This window comes from Panthera onca, chromosome A1, assembly GCF_046562875.1.
Source record: "Panthera onca isolate mPanOnc1 chromosome A1, mPanOnc1 haplotype 2, whole genome shotgun sequence".
Classification (NCBI taxonomy): Eukaryota; Metazoa; Chordata; class Mammalia; order Carnivora; family Felidae; genus Panthera; species Panthera onca.
This window is the reverse complement of record NC_138339.1, coordinates 43,162,545-43,181,027: the sequence shown is the minus strand read 5'-3', so window position 1 is coordinate 43,181,027 and position 18,483 is coordinate 43,162,545. Positions and strand designations below refer to the sequence as shown.

At 51.5% G+C, this 18,483-nt stretch overlaps 1 protein-coding gene across 1 annotated transcript in view; it reads right to left on the bottom strand.

Moving 5' to 3' along the window:
• The window catches only part of SYNPO (synaptopodin), a 68,097-nt gene extending 57,321 nt beyond the window's left edge, over window positions 1-10,776 (bottom strand). The window contains exon 1 of the mRNA XM_060634715.3: window positions 10,648-10,776. The gene's annotated coding sequence lies outside the window, so the exon portion shown is untranslated. The remainder of the gene's footprint in view (window positions 1-10,647) is intronic.
• Window positions 10,777-18,483: the final 7,707 nt, after the last annotated feature.

Below are 18,483 nucleotides of genomic sequence, written 5' to 3'. Positions count from 1 at the left end.
TGATCCAAACTAGTACTACCCTCACTTCTGTCATCAGCTTACTGATGAGAAGGGCCTGCGAGCTTTGGTGACAGCTCAGAGGACTTTTCAGAAGGGAAGCTTCATGTGAGTTCTAGGCTGGGTTCTGCAAGGTAGGAAGGTTTCCAGGTAAGTGAGAGGTTATTGTCTTAATGCTAATTATTTCACAAGATAATAACGAAGCGGCCATTCATGGAGCACTTTACTCTGTGCCAGGCACCGTGTGCTCCGTGCATTGCCTGCTCGTTCCTGACAACCGGACAACGTTTTGAGGCTGGTGGGGAGGCTAAAGTCTCTGCCTGAAGCCCCCCACCTGTCCATGGCAGAGCTGGTATTCAAGCGTGGCCTGCCCACCTCCAGCTCATGCTCTTAACTGGCTTTACAGGTCAGTGTTTTCTATCCCGACATCGACAGGGTGAGCCCTTGGGGGAGTGAGATTTGGCCTCGGACTTTTCATTCTCCGCAGAGCAGAGCTAAGCTCAGCGCTTTGTTCTTAATTGGCATCAGGGAATAGTTGCCGGATTGAGATTCCGGTGAGATTCAGTGATGGAAGGAGGCAAGGCGTGGGTGTATGTGCGTGCATGCACTATTTCCTCAGACTGGCGAGCCCAGCCTGGTTCCTGCAGAGCCATGACCATGGTGGGTCACCTGGAGGGCAGTAAGCACTCTGAGTCGCGATTCTACTGCCGATAAGCATGACTCACTCTGTTTCCAATCCTTTTGGCAATCTGGTGGCCCCCGGCTCCCAGGAGGTTACTTTAGTATTGATAGGCACAGCACGCCGAAGCCCAGATCTCTTGGGCTGGGTGACCCTCCTGTGTATGTGGATGGTGAGGGGTAGGGAGGCTCAACGTACAGGAAAACAGTTCTTTAGCGACGGGCTCGGCATAAGAGGTTTTAAATGCAGACTTGAAGAAATAGGAAACTCCAAAGCCCACTGCCCCCCACTTACCAACTTAGCAGAAGCCACAGGAAGACGGCAAGGATCACCTTAATTTCCCAAGGAGGGATTCCTAAGACACAGCACTGTACCCCCAACCCTCACTACTGCAACCTTGCAAGTAAGCACCAGCCTTTACCATCCAGGCTCCCTGCTAGGGATCGGAAGGTAAAGAGAAGCCATAAGGGTTACCAGCCTTAAAGATTCCATGGCTGGACACTTAGCCAGACCAGCTGGTCTAAAATTCAAACACCATCTTTCTTCACCCTCTAGCCTTTATATGCTGATTCAGGTCTTGAATGGATAGGGAGCCTGAGACAGAGCAGGAGGTGATACCCCTTCTGGATCCCCAACCCCCTGTTCATCAGGACACTGCCCGCCCCCCCCGGCCCTGTCCCTCCAGCAGCCCCAGGAGGACACCCAGGCTGTGAGAAGGGTGGATGATACATCCAGGAACCCTCATCTCTGGGAGAGCAACCTTCACCAGGGCCCCCTCTGACACATGAGCCGTCCTGATCAGATCACCGGTAATTGAGTTGCTTTGGGGGGTAAATTCCATCCAGATGTGCAGGGCGGGGTAAACTTCCTGAGCAGAGCAGGGGCGGGGTACTGATACATGGGGGCCATGCAGCCAATATGCCAAGCACCCAGGAGGCCTGGGTTAGAACATCATCTTGTGAACAATACAGCAGTAGAATTTTAGTGTCAGAATATGAGTCCAAACCACGCCCCCCCTTAGCGGGTAGTTGGGGAAACTGAGGCCTGGAGAGCCTAGAGAGCAGAAGAGACTGGTCCATCAGTGACTAGTTGGTCCCAGATCTCCTGTCTGGTCAGATCTCTTAAGTCTGGGAGTTTTTAGATGGAAGGAGGCAGGTCAGCCTTTTCCCTAGAGTTTCCCATCAGTCCTTAGATTAGGAGGTCAGCACCCAGGGTGTTGACAGAGTAGGGAATCTTCAGATGGGGAAAACTCTATTCACCTCCATCTTAAACCCCCCAACCAGAGAGAGTTGTGTGTTCCATTTGCAGGGATTGGGGGGGTGGGGAGCTCGGAGGGAGAAGGCTCCAGTGACAAACCCATAAATAACATGCACCACCCCACGCCGCACCCTGCCTGGTGCTCGCTGGTGGTGGGAGAGCCTGTGGCCTGGCCCTCTTTTCCCAGGGGAAGCCCCTCCACACTTCTCTCCTTTGACCTCCTCTGGGCTACATACCTTCCTGGCTCCTTTGGGCTGGCTTACTGGAAGGCAGGAAGAGGCCAGCCAGCCGGGTGGGTTGGCGGGAGAGGGGGTTGGGGGGGGGCATGAGAACTTGGAGAGAATGAGAGGAAACGAGGGGGGGGAGTGGGCTGGGGGGGGGAGATTAAGAAGGGAATTTTTTTCCTCCTGCCTCATGTTTTGGCTGCCTTAGTGTGAGCATGTCTAGGCGCCTTATCGCAAAGGCCAGCATAGTCTGCACGAGAAAGAAAATAGTGTCTGCAGCGGGAAAAATTACATCTTGATAAAATATCCCTTTGGCGTGGCATTGTGGGTCTCTTATCAGCAGGCGGCTGGACCCCACATACCTCTTGTCTGACTGTCTCCAGGCCCCTAGCCCCCTCTTCTTCTTCCCCCTCCCTGGCCCTCTACGCTGTTGCTTCCTCAGCAAATGGCCTGTACTGAAACTGTGGGGGAAGTCAGGAGATCCAAGTTCTAGTCCATCTCTGCCACTGATGCTGTGTGACCTGGGCCAGATACCTTCATCTCTCTGGGCCTCTGTTTCCCTTTAGTAAAGGGCAGGGAGGGAGGGGTGGACTAGATGGTTTCTAAAGAGCCTTCCATCATGAACACTTTGTGATACTGACATCCTCATTCTTTGTGGTTCTATGTGTTATGAAAATTCCCAACCTCCACCCGAACGCCATCATGCTAAATGTCTCTGATAAAAAAAAAAAAAAAAAAGTGCAGGGGCACCTGGGTGGCTCAGTCGGTTAAGTCTCCAACTTCAGGTCAGGTCATGATTTCACTGTTCGTGAGTTCAAGCCCCTGCATTGGGCTCTGTGCTGACAGCCCAGAGCCTGGAGTCTGCTTCGGATTCTGTGTTTCCCTCTCTCTCTGCCCCTCCCCTGCTCGCACCCTGTCTCTCTCTCTCTCTCTCTCAAAAATAAATAAACATTAAAAAATTTTTTTAATGCAAATCCCTTTCATTTCCATTAGCCATGGGAAGCTCTTGCCTGAGCTTGTGCCACTGAGAAGGAGGTCCTGTGGCCTGTGCCTCCGAGAAGGAGGGGTCCCTCTCAACTCCACCTGAGAAGTCCAAGGAGAGCACAAGGCTTTCTGGGTTTTTTTGTTTTGTTTTGTTTTTATATACAACAATTTTTTCCCACAAAATACTTCCTACATAGAAATCCATGTGGAAAACAGGTAAGGGAAGCAATCGTGCCTGGTCTGACCTGTGCCCTCATCCCCTGCACCCCGAGAGGGTACAAACCGCCAGGGTGGCAGATGGAGGTCTGGACACCGCCACAGGAGACTGGCTCAGCCGCCTCGTCACTGTGTGAACTTGGAGGACCCCTTCCTCTCTCTGAGCCTCCATTTGATCATCTGAAAAAAATTGGAGGGGTAGAGCTCACCACATCCACCTCACTAACCACCAGGTTAAGAGATAAACTAAGCAGGAAATAGGACAGTGCTCTGTAAACTCTCAGAGCTTCTTATCGTTGAGAACTTGGGAGTCTCAGAGACCAGGAGGGCTCAGAGAGACCATTTATCCAGGTCCTTCCTCACGCGGCTGGGGAAACTGATGCCAAGAGAGATGGGCAGGGACTTGGTCAAGGTCACACAGTGAGATAGCAGCAGAGGACCAGAGGGGAGAGCCCGGGAGGTGGCAGGACGCCCGCCTTCTCTGACCATCTGCCATCTGTGAGGAAGGCCTCTCCGAAGGCCAGGGGGCGGACTTGTTGGTTTTTGGAGACCTTGCCCAGCTTGAAGATTCAGTATGAGCCCTCTGAGCTTTCCCCCTCACTCAGCCTCTGGGCCCTGAAGGGCAGGGCCAGGAGAAAGCCCCTTTGTGTAGCAGCCAGGCCCCAGCTCTGACTCGAGTTTTTGTTTCCTAAAGACCTTCTCCCTGGCAGAGAAACCCCATTTGCACCCCCAGCCCCGCCCAGCCAGCCTCCCCCACTGCCTTCTACACCAGCCTCAGGCCATGAGCCTTGGCCTGCTCGCAGGACTCCACAGAGCACCTCTGTCCTCTGGCCGTCCGGGTGGCAGGGTGTGGGCTGACACACGTGTGAAAGTCTGCAGGATGGAGTGACACAAGGCCAGGGCCAGCTCAACCGTGTGGGGGGGGGAAGGGGGGGACACCTCCTTTCTCCCAGCAGGGATGGCCCCTCCCCCATATGGGACCTCACTGATCACCTTGTGTTGTCCTGCTTTGTCATTCCAGAGCCACGTACTGCCAGAGCGGGCAGGCCCCTTAGGCCACGATTGGCACACAGGCAGTTCCCAGACTGCCATTGTGTTTGTCCATTACGCTGCCCATTTTCCCTGCTGACCCCACACCCTGCCTAACACCCTTCCCTCAGGGAACTCCAACGGCCAGGGCACCAATCACTCAAAACAGGCACAAGGGGTTTTACCCATAAGAATAGATCAAGTTGCTTGCAGTGCATAAAGCAGAGCTAAGGCCCAGGAAGGAGAGGAGGCTTGCCTGAAGCCGCACAGTGAATTAGGTGCTGAGCAGGGAACAGAGCCCCGTGTCCCCAGATCTCCCTGCAGTTCCGCAAGAAAGACACTTCCCTGCCACCCTGGTGCTAGCCTCATCTCCATTCCCGGCATTCTCCACGCACAACCTCTTCCTAAGGATAGTACATAAGTAGGGCCACCCCAAGCAACAACCCTGTCCCAGCCCTAAGACGTGCCCTTGTAAGTGAGGAAGTCAGAAGTCAAGCCTTAAGAGGTATAGTTCAGAGAGCTGGGTCTGAGTAGACTCCAGCGGGCTACCCTCATGACTCACAGATCTCTGAAGGACTGTCCTGGGGCAGAGGGGAGACTTTGTTCAGAGGGCCGAAGTGAATCTACAGGGACTCAGCAGGAAGGCAGATTTCTGTTCAGGCTAAGGAAGGGCTTTCTGACGGTCAATACCACCTAACTATGGAGAGAGATGCCTTAAGAGGTAGTGAGCACCCCATCACTGGAGAAGTGCAAGTAAGTTTTAGATCCCCCCGGGGGTGGGCAGGGGCTGGGGGAGGTGTTGGAGGAGATGCCCTCAAAAGCTCTTTTGTGTCCTAAGTAGGTGTGATTTGAGCAAACACATACAGCCACTCATGCTCACAAGCCTCATTTCCTCAAACACATGCCCCTCTGTCCCCTAAGAGCAGAGTTGACTGCATCCCTGCGGGGTGTCCTCTGTCCCTGAAGTCCTGGGGCCAGTGGGGGAAGGGTGCGGCCCTGCACTCCCTGGTCCCTGACTAGGACCCAAACCCCACACCTCTCTCTTCCTCATGGAGCTTTTCAGAATTTCACTCAAGTGCACAGCCACCTTCAAATCCCCACACTACTTTGCTGTTGCCTGCTCTAATCCCACCTTGAATCAGGACAGGTTTTCTCCAGATTATTTTTGGTGGCATAAGGATACTGCATGGAAATATCTAATCTCTTAGCAGTGAGGAAGTTATTCTGTTAAAAACTGTCTTCCATTCATCAAGGAGAGAATGGAAAACAACAAATAAAATACAGGATTCCCAGTTAAATTTGAATTTCATTTTTTTTCCGGTATAAGTGTAGCCTATGCAACATTTAGGATACACTTATACTAAAAATATTATTTATTGTTTATCTGAAATTCAAATTTAACTGGGCATCTAGCATTTTTTTCAGACATTTTCTCCTCTACTCAAGGAGGCAGTCTTAGTTGGATGCTAGCCTGTCTTCCTGTCGCATTTGCTAAACTCATTTGTTCGTTTTTATCAGAGAGAGAGCAAGTCTCAGGCTAGCTAGAATTGAACGACATTGTTTTTGTTTTATTTAATACGGTTGCTCTGCATGGCAAGTGCTAGAAGTCTTCCATTTACAGTAACAATATACACTTCCTTTTCAAAGAAACGTATTCAAGTTTTAAAAAGGAGTCAATTTAAAGAAAAATGTCATATGAGTAAAATCACAGGCTAAACACAGATATGACACAAAACCAAGGTAGAACCCAGGGGACTATCTGAGAAGGTGCTTCCCCCCTTCCCCACCTGTGAGCTCTTAGGACACACAGGCGCCCTGACTTGACTCCTTCTTGACTTGGTCCCCCTGGCCCCTGGCCCCGAGAATTATCCAGCCTCCAGGGCAGGCCCTCGGGAGATGTGGGAGCTCAGTGGAGGGGGCATGTGTTGCAATTCTGAGGGAGAGGTTTTAGCCTGTCCTCCATCACTGAGGTCCCCTGAGCCCCTTTATATAAAACAGCCTCCCCAGCCTGGGCTCAACTTCAGAGAGGCCGTTTCGGCGGAGGCAGCCGCCAGGGACTTCTCAATGTGTTTCCAAGTCAAATCCAAAGCTTTTCAGCTTTGCCAGAAAACCAACCCCCCTTTCCCACCCTGGCTGCCTCCGGAGTCACGGCTACAGGGCCATGTCCTCCCAGACAGTTCTCCCCTGCCTCCTCCTGAGCCTCCTGGTCCAGACCTCATCAGTGCCCCCACCCTAAGCCTGGCACCCTGTTTCCATCCATCCTCACACCCTCCTTGGAATCTGAGGTGGGGATTTAGGGGAGGAGCAGAGAAGGATCTCATTCCCTGGAGGCAGTGACGGCCCCAGCCCCTCCTTGGAGCCTGACTAGACAGGGGTGGGGTCTTGGATTAGCAGGGTTACTCCACACCAGCCCCCTCTGCTTAGAAACCCCTTTCCCACTCCTTGGTTGTCACCATCAACAACAACCATGGTAGGAGTATTCTTTTTGAGTCTCTGTATCAGGCACTATGCTAAGTCCTTTCAGGAATCTTCTCAGTTCCCTTCACAAGGACTCTCTGAAGTTGGAATTGTCATCATCTTGTTTTACTGAGGAAAAAGTTGAAGCTCAGAGGTGTTAAGTAACTTGACCAAGGTCACACAGCTCAAAGGGACAGATCCCAGGATCTGAACCCCAACAAGGTGACACAGATACCACACTGCCCCTCCGGCCTCAGTTACGGGGTGTCGGCACCAGGAGGGTTCTAGGAAATAAGAGGGGGGTGGGGGGGGTGGGGGGGGATGGGGGACTGAGAGACCAACAAGCAAAGGCTGCCAGATTCTGCTCGATCACAGTAGAAATCCCCTTCATGGCCTCCCCCCATGTCTGGACACCATCTGAGAGGGAGCACTTCACCAATTTGTTGTGTGGCCTGGGGTGGCCCCTTGGCCTCTCTGGGCCTCTGAATCCCCTTCTGGGCTCTATCACAGGGGCCTTGGTCTCTCCACTCACTCCACCCCCACCCCACCCCCCACCCCACCCCCACCCCAGGAGCCTGGGGTCCCAGCAGGAGTGGAGCTGGGGCAGCACATGAGGTAGGGAAGGCCTGGGGACCATCGCAGCTTGACTCCCCTCTTGATCCTCAGCAAAGATGCTTCTCCCCGAGGCGGAGGCAGGATCGGCCCAGACATCAAAGGGCCTGCAAGGCTGGCGCTTTGATGGGAGTCTTGTAAAGTAATAGGAAACATGAGGATGACACTGTGCCCCGGCCCAAAGCACAAGACTTGGAGAAATGAAAAGAAGAAACTCTTGGCAGCCTTCTGCACGGGTTTTGGCTGAACTCGGGCCCCTCACAGCTGCCGACAGCCTGTCCTCTCCCCACTAGGCTGCTTGCGGCCGCCGTGGGGGATGCGGGTCCTGTGCAGGGCTGTGGGCCTGGGAACCTCTCCCCACGGCAAAGGAACACAACCAGTGGGGCCCCTTCCTCCCAAGTTCCTCGAGGCACTGCAGGGAGCCGCCGAGCCCGGAGCTCACAGGGGCTCCAAGGGAATGCACACTTGAAGATCCTTTAAGATTGTAAAGGCCCCCCCCCCGGGGCACCTGGGTGGCTTAGTCTGTTGAGCGTCTGCTCAGGTCATGATCTCATGGTTCATGAGTTCGAGCCCCACATTGGACTCCGTGCTGTCGGCTCTGAGCCTGGAACCTGCTTCGGATTCGGTGTCTCCCTCTCTCTCTGCCCCTCCCCTGCTCACACTCTGTCTCTCTCTCTCTCTTTCTCTCTCAAAAACAAATACACATTAAAAAAAATTTCTTTTAAACGGCCCCCTCGACCTTGATACCTTGTGGCTCATGAACAGATACTTTGCTTATTCCACCCCCTACCTCAGGAACCACTGCCCGGATGCTGGAAGCCTGTCATCCCCCTGATCAAAACTTGCAGGGAGCAGTTTGGTGATGTCTGCTGAGTGCCAAGTGCTTGTACCCTTAGGCCCAGTGATACCACCGCTAGGAACCTATCCAGTGGGTACCAGTCCGTGTGCCCACAAGTGGATATGCACAAGAATATTTCATCCCGGGATGGTTTGTGGAACCAAAAGCCTCAACAAAATTGTCCGTAGTAGGGACTGGGGAACGAAGGGCAGAGTGGTCACACAGTGGAGCAGCACACGGCAGTAAAATCCATGCGAGGAAATGACCCGAATGTGTACGTTGCAGCAGAATGGTGTGTGTGATATGCTTCCGCTGTGTCAAGAGGAGGGATGGATACATTGAATAAATATAGCCTAGAAGATTGCTTCAAAGATACAAAAGGCCCCGCAGTCAGGGTCACTTCTGGGGGAGGGGAAGGGAAACTTAGATGTCACTGAGCATTTGGTGGTACCCTTTCCTTTTTTTTTTTTTTTTTTACAATGAGCGTGCAACATGAATTTTTTAGTGTCAAAAAAAAAAAAAAAAAAAAAAAAAGAAAATGTGAAAGCCTTAACAACAGGCAAAAAAGTTTCTCTACTTTCTAGAGGATAAAGTCCAAAGGCTTCAGCCTGGCTTTATGGCCTCAGGAGTCCCTGTGACTGCCACCCTGGCCTCCTCTTCTGTCCTTTGCCCCCTTCCTGCACCCCACCCCATACCTCTGCCACCGGGTCTATCTCTTGTTTCTGTCACACACACACACCAGAATCCCTTCCTCCTCTGACTGCACAGCCCTGTGTCTGGGGCCTGAGAGTACACTTAATGCCTGCTTTCTTCCGGGGCAGAAAGCCCCCTTCCTAGACAACACGTACAATCCCTTTTCCTCAAGGTTGGGACCGACAGCCCAAGGCTGACTCTGGTGGGGGTTTCTCCCCAACTAAACACACCTCTCCTCAGCTTCGGGGGCTGGGCTTACAGGGGTCCAGGTCGGTGAAGAACTTCCACACAAGGCATGTGGAGCCAGAAACCCACCGAGGGGCCCCACGGCCCCCTCCCTGAGAGTGCAAAAGCACACCCTGAGATACAGCTGATGGCCAGGCCAGCTCAAAGGGACATGGAGGCTGGTCTTGCCCCTCCAGATCTGGAGCCTCAAGTGGCCTCTGCCCCAGGGGCCTGGCATCTGCTCCGACAGCTCCACTGGGCTTTTGGGAAGGTGTGGGGGGAGGGTATCTGTACCCAGGTCTGGCCAAGCCCAGGGAGGCTGGTCTTCCCAAGAATGCAAAGAAAACCCTAGATTTTGTAACCTTTTCTTCTAAAGAGGAAACAGAGAGGCCCATTGACTTGTCCCAGGTCACAGAGAGACTGCGGAAGCGACAGGACTGGAACCTGGGACTTTGACCCCTTTCCCAGAGGCTCTTTTGCACAATGGTCAGAAAACAGGGACTTGGGGTCACCTAACTGGTGATCTTGGGCAAATCTACTTCACTTTTCTGAATCTGTCTGCTCATCTCTTATCACAGGGAGTTGAGTTCTGTAATTTCTCCTTCTAATTTTGATGCTGAGCCGTTTTACAAAATGCTGAGCATTTTGATGCAAGTGTATAATGCAGTTTTTAAAAGTATCGGACTTTAGCAGCCTGGAGTTTCGTGATTATTAATATTCTTAGAGTCTAACATTCCAAACTTCTGCCCACCTATGCTTTCATTCATGTATCTGTCCCTCTACCCATCCATTCATCGACTCACCATCCAGCAGCCATTCATTAACACGTCCTTGCACACATTCACCCTTCTGCTCACCTATCCATGCACACACACACACACCTGCCCACTTACCCATTTGTTCAACAAATAGCTCTTGTGTTTTTACTATATGCCAGAGCCTGTGGACATTCTGGTGACCATGAATCACTCACCTCTTGCCCTCTCAGAGCTTACAGCTAGAAGGGGCACAATATCAACCAAATAATCCCACAAATGAGAACATAATTACAAACTCTGCTAGGAAAAGCCCCAGTTCTAGAAGTGCTATTCCAAAGGAGTTTGACCGCACCTCCGGTGTGTGGTGGGGGCCAGAGGGCAGATACCAGGGCAGCTTCCCCAAGGAGAGGCCACTTGAGCTGAGACCCAAAGGAGGAGGAGTCGGTTAACCAGAAATCACGGTGGGAAGTGAAGGGTTGTGGGTTAGAAGGTTCCTGACTTAATCACCCACTGGCTCTACCATAGCGCACTGGGTTCTAACTCCTATGATTTGGGGATCTGACTGAGCACATCACAGCGCTGGGCTCAGCTGCCCTGCCCACCCTAGAGAGAAACAAATGGCGGAAGTAGCGTTCCCCTTCTCCCTTCTCCACTTTCCAGCCTCTGCCCAGGACTCACCTCTGCCAGCCTGGCACGCTGGCCTGCAGCTGCCCCGGACACCAGGTAGCCTGATGCCAGTGGGTCCCGAGGAGCTTCAGAGCCTGGTTCCTGCACCTGACCTGGCAGTGTCCCTCTCCAAGGGGTGGCACAGTCACTAGGGGCCTCTTGGCTCCTCCTTCCATGGCACCTGGTTAATGACACCAGGGAGAACTTTGCCCAGCTCAGGGCTTCCTGTGGTTTCTCTGGGGCCAACACCGCACAGTCCCCAGGAGCACTCCACACCAAGGTCGAGGGCCAGGCTCATCTATTAGCTCCTTCAAGAAAGGATCTGAGGTCAAGAGGTTGCTGGGCTCCCCTCAGATTGATCTGTCTGTCCCCTTGTGAGCTAGGGCTCACGGGTACCTTGACTTCAAGCTGGGCCTACTTCCCAGGATGCTCCCCTCTCTCCTCCTATCCTTTGATTTATTTTTTTATTGTTTATTTTTATGTTTTACTTTACATCCAAGTTAGCTGGCATGTAGTGGGGAAAAAGATTTCAGGGGTAGATTCCAGTGATTCATCGCCTGTGTATAACACCCAGTGCTCATCCCAGCAAGTGTCTTCCTCAACGCCCCTTGCCCATTTAGCCATCCCCCTCCTCCCATCCTTTTAAAAGCCTGCTCAAATCCCAGCTTGCCAAAGCCTTCACGTGTCGGGTGCCACAGCCCCTTCATCACCCAAGGCAGTGCAGACTCATGAGAGAGCTTGAGCTTTGGAGAATCATGCCTGGGTTTGAGTTCTGACCAGCTGTGAGTCTTGGTTCCTTTGCCTGTTAAAAGGGGGAAAGATGGGAATGATAATACCTGCCTTATTGGGTTATCAGGAGGAGTAAATAAGAGAAGGCATATAAAATGCCTGGTGCCATTGTTGCTACAGTTAGTGTTCAGACTGCTCTGAGCTCCTGCCACGTATACAGAGCACAGCACCATTAGTCCTCCCGGTGGGCTTGTCTCCCCAAGAAAAGCTGTGGCCTTGACGTGGGAGACGTGGCTGTTAAGTCTGACTCTGCCGCCCACTCCTTGTGTGACCTTGAGCGAGCCCGTCCTCTGGGCCTCATACGACCGACCGGCTGAACCGTCGTCAGTCCCTGGAGGATGGAAACCGGGCTGCTCTCCCTGCTATAGCCCAGTGTTGACCTCGGGGCCAGGCACAGGTAAGTAAGTCCTCAAGGCTGGCTTGAGCGGGCAAGGAAGGAGATGGAAGGGAGATGAAGCCGGGGCAGGGGAGGAGGGTAAAGGGAGGAAGGGAGGGTGCCACTGCCCTTATAGTTCAGAAACACAGGTCTGGGGGAAGCTCTGGTTCTACGTGAGAAGCCAAGAAGGTGGTTTACAGACTGGGTTTACTGTGTCTCCAGCTGCCGGAGTCTGGACAAGCCTGGTCTGTTCGACTGTGTACCAAGGGCTGGGTGAGACTTGGAGGCACTCATGCGGCAAGCACTCCCTCGGCCAGGCCACCGGCAGCCTGGGCGGGAAGGCAGCCTGCAGGGAGCTGGGGTGGGTCAGGGTGCATCCAGTGGCGGGGAGGGGGGCTGCCACTGTGTGCCGAGGGCAGGGCTCCTCCACTCCCCACCTCTGTGACCTTAGGCAGGTGACCTGCTCCCCCTCCTCTGTGCGGTGGAGCTAATGATCGTGCCCGCTACTGGGGGCATTAAATGATGCACGGGAAGTGCCCACCACATAGGAAATGCTCAATGAATGTGTTATTAAAATCACTGTTATCCTGTTGTTACTACGGTGTATCTGTGAGGCAGAGGACCGTAGGCTTCAGTTTGCGTGTGTGTGTTTGTGAAAGGGAAGAGAATGCTGGAATGTTGTCCCGAGTAGCTGATGTGTGGGTTTGCGTGTGAAGTTGGATGAGAGTGTGTACACGTGAATGTCATGAAAGCTGCCGGTTCCGCGCAGTTCACGGGATTCTTGGGTTCCAGGAACCCTTGAGAGGTCACCTCTAAGTCCATTCCCCTCCCCCCCCCACACTTCTCCAAGAGGTCACCCCTCAGGCTGCATTTTCACACCTCCTTCTCCCCGGGGACCAAGGAGGCGGGTCCTCTAAGACCCCAGCCGCGCGGCTGTCTGGCGGTAAGCAGACCCATCACTGCGCAGCACTGTGCCTGTGGTAAGTGCTCAGGAGTGACGTCCTGCCTCTGTGCCTGCCACAGTCCCTACACGAAGTCACGGAAGTCCCTGCCGGCCAGGTGGGATTACAGAAGAGGGTGCTGTCATCCACGGACCACATGCACTGGAGAGAACTGTGATACGGGGTTCTCCCAGTTCGCAGGTGGGCAAAGTGAGGACCAGACAGGACTTAGCCAAGTTCTCCTCAGTTCCAGTCCAGGACGTCCCCACTCCTTGGTGTCCTTTAGAGAACATTAGGGAAAGATGTGTCCCTGGGCCGGCAGTGACAGCCAAGTGTCCCCGCAGGTACCACCACCTTCCTCCAAAGGTGGGGGCCAGGCCAGGGTGGACGTGGAAGGCAGCCTCCAGCATGAAACACATGAGCTGAGTTGGGGGAACGAGGGCTCACGTGTGCAAATTAAATGGGTCCAGGCTTTCAGAAGGTCAGTTTCATTGTATGTCCCTCAAAGCCCCCACAGGACATATTCTTCAACCAACTGAGTTTACTTCTTGGAATTCATCCTAAGGAAATAAACTACATGTGAACAAAGGTGTAGGTACAGAGAGACTCGGTGCTACACTGTCCATTTGAGAGAAATTCTGGAAATTTCCCCAAAGCCAACGACATGAGGCAGCTGCACAATGAAAAGGCAGCCGCAAGGTCGATGTGGATCCACATTTCTGAACGTGGGCAGATGTTCACAGCGTGCTGCTGAGTGGAGGAAGGCAGGTTGCAGAGCTAGACGTGTGTGATGAGCCCACTTATTGAAAAATATGCATACATAAATATTTATATCCACAGACACAGAATATAAATAAAGAAGAATTTGCACCGTGTTAGCAGTTAATAATCATACATGGTGAATCTTGGGGGGAATGTTTAGTTCTCTTTTATTCTTGCTCCTTATGTATTTTTTTCCTGTTTTCTTTTAATTATTATGTATTTAATTTTTTTTAACGTTTATTTATTTTTGAGACAGAGAGAGACAGAGCATGAACAGGGGAGGGGCATTGAGAGAGGGAGACACAGAATCTGAAACAGGCTCCAGGCTCTGAGCTGTCAGCACAGAGCCCGACGCGGGGCTCGAACTCACGGACCGCGAGATCATGACCTGAGCCGAAGTCGGCCACTCAACCGACCAAGCCACCCAGGCGCCCCAATTATTATGTATTTAAAACCAAAATCATTAGAAGGCCAGAGACGATGGTGTGCCCTTTGCTACAATCATGGTTCTTTTTTTTTTTTTTCAAAGGATTTTTTTTTTTTTAGCGTTTTATTTATTTTTGAGACAGAGAGAGACAGAGCATGAACGGGGCAGGGGCAGAGAGAGAGGGAGACACAGAATCAGAAGCAGGCTCCAGGCTCTGAGCCATCAGCCCAGAGCCCGACGCGGGGCTCGAACTCACAGACCGCGAGATCGTGACCTGAGCTGAAATTGGACGCCCAACCGACTGAGCCACTCTACAATCATGGTTCTTGAGGGGAGCACGTGAGGCAATAAACCCTGGATGGATCTTAGCACCTGCTGATGGAACACCACCTTCCTACCCAGAATCTGCCTTCAGACCCACTCCTCAAACCACAAACCCAGGGGCCTCACCGGGATCTCCCCACCCTGTGGAGGGCCCAGGCCCAGGTCACACCTCTGCCTGTGGCTCTGGCCAGAATATCCCAAGAGCCTTGGGCAGGTGGGACATTTTCCTCTTTGGAGCTTAAAGCTCTTTTTTGGCAGCTGCGTGCCTCACCCAGCAGGACAGGGTGGGTGAGGACCACCATCCCCAATTCTGAACAGAGTCAAGGCCCAGGGAGACGAGGCCACTGGCCAAAGGTCAACAGCAGAACCAAAGCCACCTGAGCCCAGCTGCTGAGGAAAAGGAGGCAGAGGCTCAACATCTGGGCGGCTGCCCCCTGGCCCACTGCCGGTCTTCCCTGCCCCCATCCCAGCTCCGCAAAGGCCAGGAACATCTGGCTGCTGGCCTCATTCCAGGAGGGGTGAGTGGCGGCTGAGGGGCCTCCTTCCGCCAGGCCCTGCTGCTGTGGTGCAAGGCACATCAATCAAGGCTGCAGGGCTGGCTGGTGCTAGGAGGGAAGCCGATTCCTTCCCCACCCCCTCCCCAGACATTCCTGCGTAATGGAATCTCCTTTCCTGTCTATTTATTACCAACCCACAGAGCTCCGCCAAGCTCAGTCTGCAGATTCAAACCCCACTGGCCCTGACTTTTCCTGGGGGAAGGGGTTCCCCAGGGGCTACCTGGGAGGAGCACCAGACCCTAACCCTCACTGGTATGTCCCACCCTGTTCTTCCCGCCCTGCCCGTGAATTTGCTCAAGGGGCCAGATCTGAGCTAAGCAATTCACACATTTTATGTGTCCTGACCAGGGAGACAAGCACTTTCTCACCATCTTCATGTTAACAAATGAAAAAACTCAGGCTCAGAGAAGTTAACTCACTTGCTCAGAATGACACAGCAAGTCAAGAGTCTGCCTGATCTCCAAACCCAAGCTCATTCCTTGCTTTTCTTGCTGAAAATACTGTTCTTTCTCCATTGAATGGTCTTGGCTGCCTTGTTGAAAATCGGTTGACCACAGAGATGTGGATTTAATTCTGGACTCTCAGTTCTATTCCATTGATCTAAATGGCTAGCCCTATGCTGGTACCATATTGCCTTGCTTAGTGTTGTTCTGCAGTGAGTTTTGAAATTGGGAAATGTGAATCCTCCTGCTTTATTCTCCTTTTTCAGGATCATTCTGGCTATTCTGGATCCCTTGAAATTCCATATGAGCTCTGGAATTAGCTTATCCGTCTGTGCAAAGAAGTCAGCTGGGGTTTTGACGGAGATTGTATGGACTCTGTAGATCAGTTTGGAGAGTATTGCCATCTTAGTAATATTAGTGGAATCTTCCAATTTATGAGTATCTGATATTTTTCCATTTATTTAGAGCTTCTTCAGTCTCTTCCAACAATGTTTTCTACTTTTCAGAGACAACTTTTGCACTTAATTTTGATAAATTGATTTGTATGCATTTTGTTCTTTTTGAAACGACTGTGAAAGAATTATTTTCTTAATTTCAGTTTTGGATTGCTCGTTGCAAATGTACCGAAGCACAACAGATTCTTGCATATTGCTGTTGTATACTGCAACCTTGATGAACTCATTTATTAGGTCTAATAGTTCATTAATGAGTTCCTTAGGGTTTTCCATGTACAGGATCATGTCACCTGTAAATAAAGATTAGTTTTACTTCCCTCTGTCCAATCCAGACCTTTTTAATTTTTTTTTCCCTCCTGCTTTGTAATTCTGACTACAATCTCCATTACAATGTTGAGGGAAGAAGCCAGAGCAGACACCCTTGTCTTGGCCCTTCTCTTCTTCCTGTCCAACATCTCGCCCCTTCCTTTCCCCTGCTTCCTTTTCTTCACCTTCTAACCCAAACAGTGGGTGAGGGTAGGGGCTATCAGGAGAGAATACACACACACACACACACACACACACACACACACACACAGACACACACACACACACACACAAGGTAAGTGGCAAGAATCCCATGAGAAAGAAGAAAATCAATATATTGGACAACTGAAAGCTCAAGGAGGAATACATCAGGAACCCCACTATATAACAGAGGGAATTGAAGCTCAGAAAAAAGATGAAACAACTAACATTTATTATATACCTACTATGTTCCAGATACCCAGGGTACACAGATGAATCAGACAATGAAGGCTCAAAGTTGGAATTCAACCTGAGATCAAAATTCAAGGAGACACACACTTATCTTATAATGAGGAAAAACATAAAAGGACCTATTTACTGTCACAGGAAAACCTCTTTCAGTTTCTAGAAAGTAGCAGGCTAAGAGCTGTCACAAGAGCAGCGGGATAAAGACTCTGATTCCGGTTGGGCCCCTGCTCCTTTGCTACGGCACTAGGATCTTGGGTGCACAATGAGCATCCCTGTGGCTTAGTTTACCCTTCTGTAGAATGGGGAGAATTCTGGTAGCTACTTCAGAGGGCTGTTGTGAGGATTAAAGTAGTTAATATGTGAAGTGTTTAGTAGAGGCATGTAATGAAGCTATGTGACTGGTTGACACCCACAGACTGTGGGTGTCACAGTGTGACACTGTGTGTTTGACACAGTGTGTTTGACACCCACAGACACCAGCCTAGTTGTGTGGGAAGCTGGGTGGGGGGGGTGGGCGATGAGGCTGCCCATGCTGGGGTCTTGGGAATGGACTTGTCCTTGGTGCTTGGATCCCTTTGAGTCATGGAAGAAACTGACATGACTTCTGTTCCATGGTGTTTGCCAAGGGCTTACTATGTCCAGGCCCACTGCTGGGGACTTCTCAAAGATGACAATAATGGTTATTATTTTTATTGTAGCTTACTATATGTATCAATCAGGGCTCAGCCAGAGAACCACAATCAGTAGGAGGAACACACTAAGACATTTATTGCAAGCAATTGGCTTATACAATGGTAGGGGCTGGTTAGCAAGTTGGAAATCTGTATGGGATGGCTAACTTTATGTCAATTTATCTGGGCCCTGGAGTGCCTAGATACCTGGCCAAACATTATTCTGGGAACTTCCCTGAGGATGTTTTTGAATGAGATTAACATTTGTATCCGTAGACTGAGTAAAGCAGATTCCCCTCCCTAATGCGGGTGGGTCTCATCTAAGCAGTTGAAGGGCTTGAAGAACAAAAAGGCAGACCGTCCTAGATGTAAGGGAGAATTCTTTCTGCCTGAATGCCTTTGAGCTGAGACATTGGCTTCTTCCTGCCATTGGACTTGAACTGAAACATTAGCTGTCCTGGACCTCAGGCTTTGGAACTACACCATCAGCTTGCCACCACACCACATACATACATAATCAATAGAATGTGTGTATACATACACACAAATACATTCCCTTGGTTCTGTTTTTCTGGAGAACCCTACCTCATACAGCTGTCAGGCCCAGGTGGAGTCTCTTCTTCAGGGACACATAGGCTCTGCTCTGAAGGTCTTCTGCCTGATTCAGTTAAGGCCCATCCAGATTATCTAGGATAATCTCCCTCACCAAACGTCAACCGGTCATGGACTACAGTTACACCTATAAGATACCTTCCCAGCAACAGCTAGGTTCGTGCCTGACTGGATAGCTGGGCACGGTAGCCTGGCCAAGCTGGCATACTAAATGGACCAACACAGCATGGGCCAAATGGGATGCCAAGCCCATGGCCACATGTCAGCTAATTGGTTTCTCTAACAGTCCCATGAGGAAGATTTTTTTTTAACTTTTTTTCTAGAAGAAAGTGACTGGCCCGAGGTCACACCGTGGCGAAGGAAGGAGCTGACGTCTGAACCCAGGTTGCCCCCCCCCACCCCGCCACATGCTGTTCACCACCCCCGGGTCCTGCATCCCTACCCCATCCTCCTCAGCCCTCACGCAGCCAGCCCCCTGTGGTAGATTCTCCCCTCTGCTTTAGAAGCAGGTGGAGGCTCACAGAGGGCCGGTGGGCGTCCTGGTCGCTCAGCCAGGAAGTGGAGAGCTGTTTCACATCCGCTCAGATTCCCCTCCTCACAACAGCCATCTTCTTGCCTCCCCTTACCTCAGCTGTCCACCCCCAAAGGAAACCGCGGACCCTCTTTTCCTTTTTAATTTTATTGATTTATTTTTTATGTTTACTTATTTTTGAGAGAGACAGAGCGCGAGCGGGG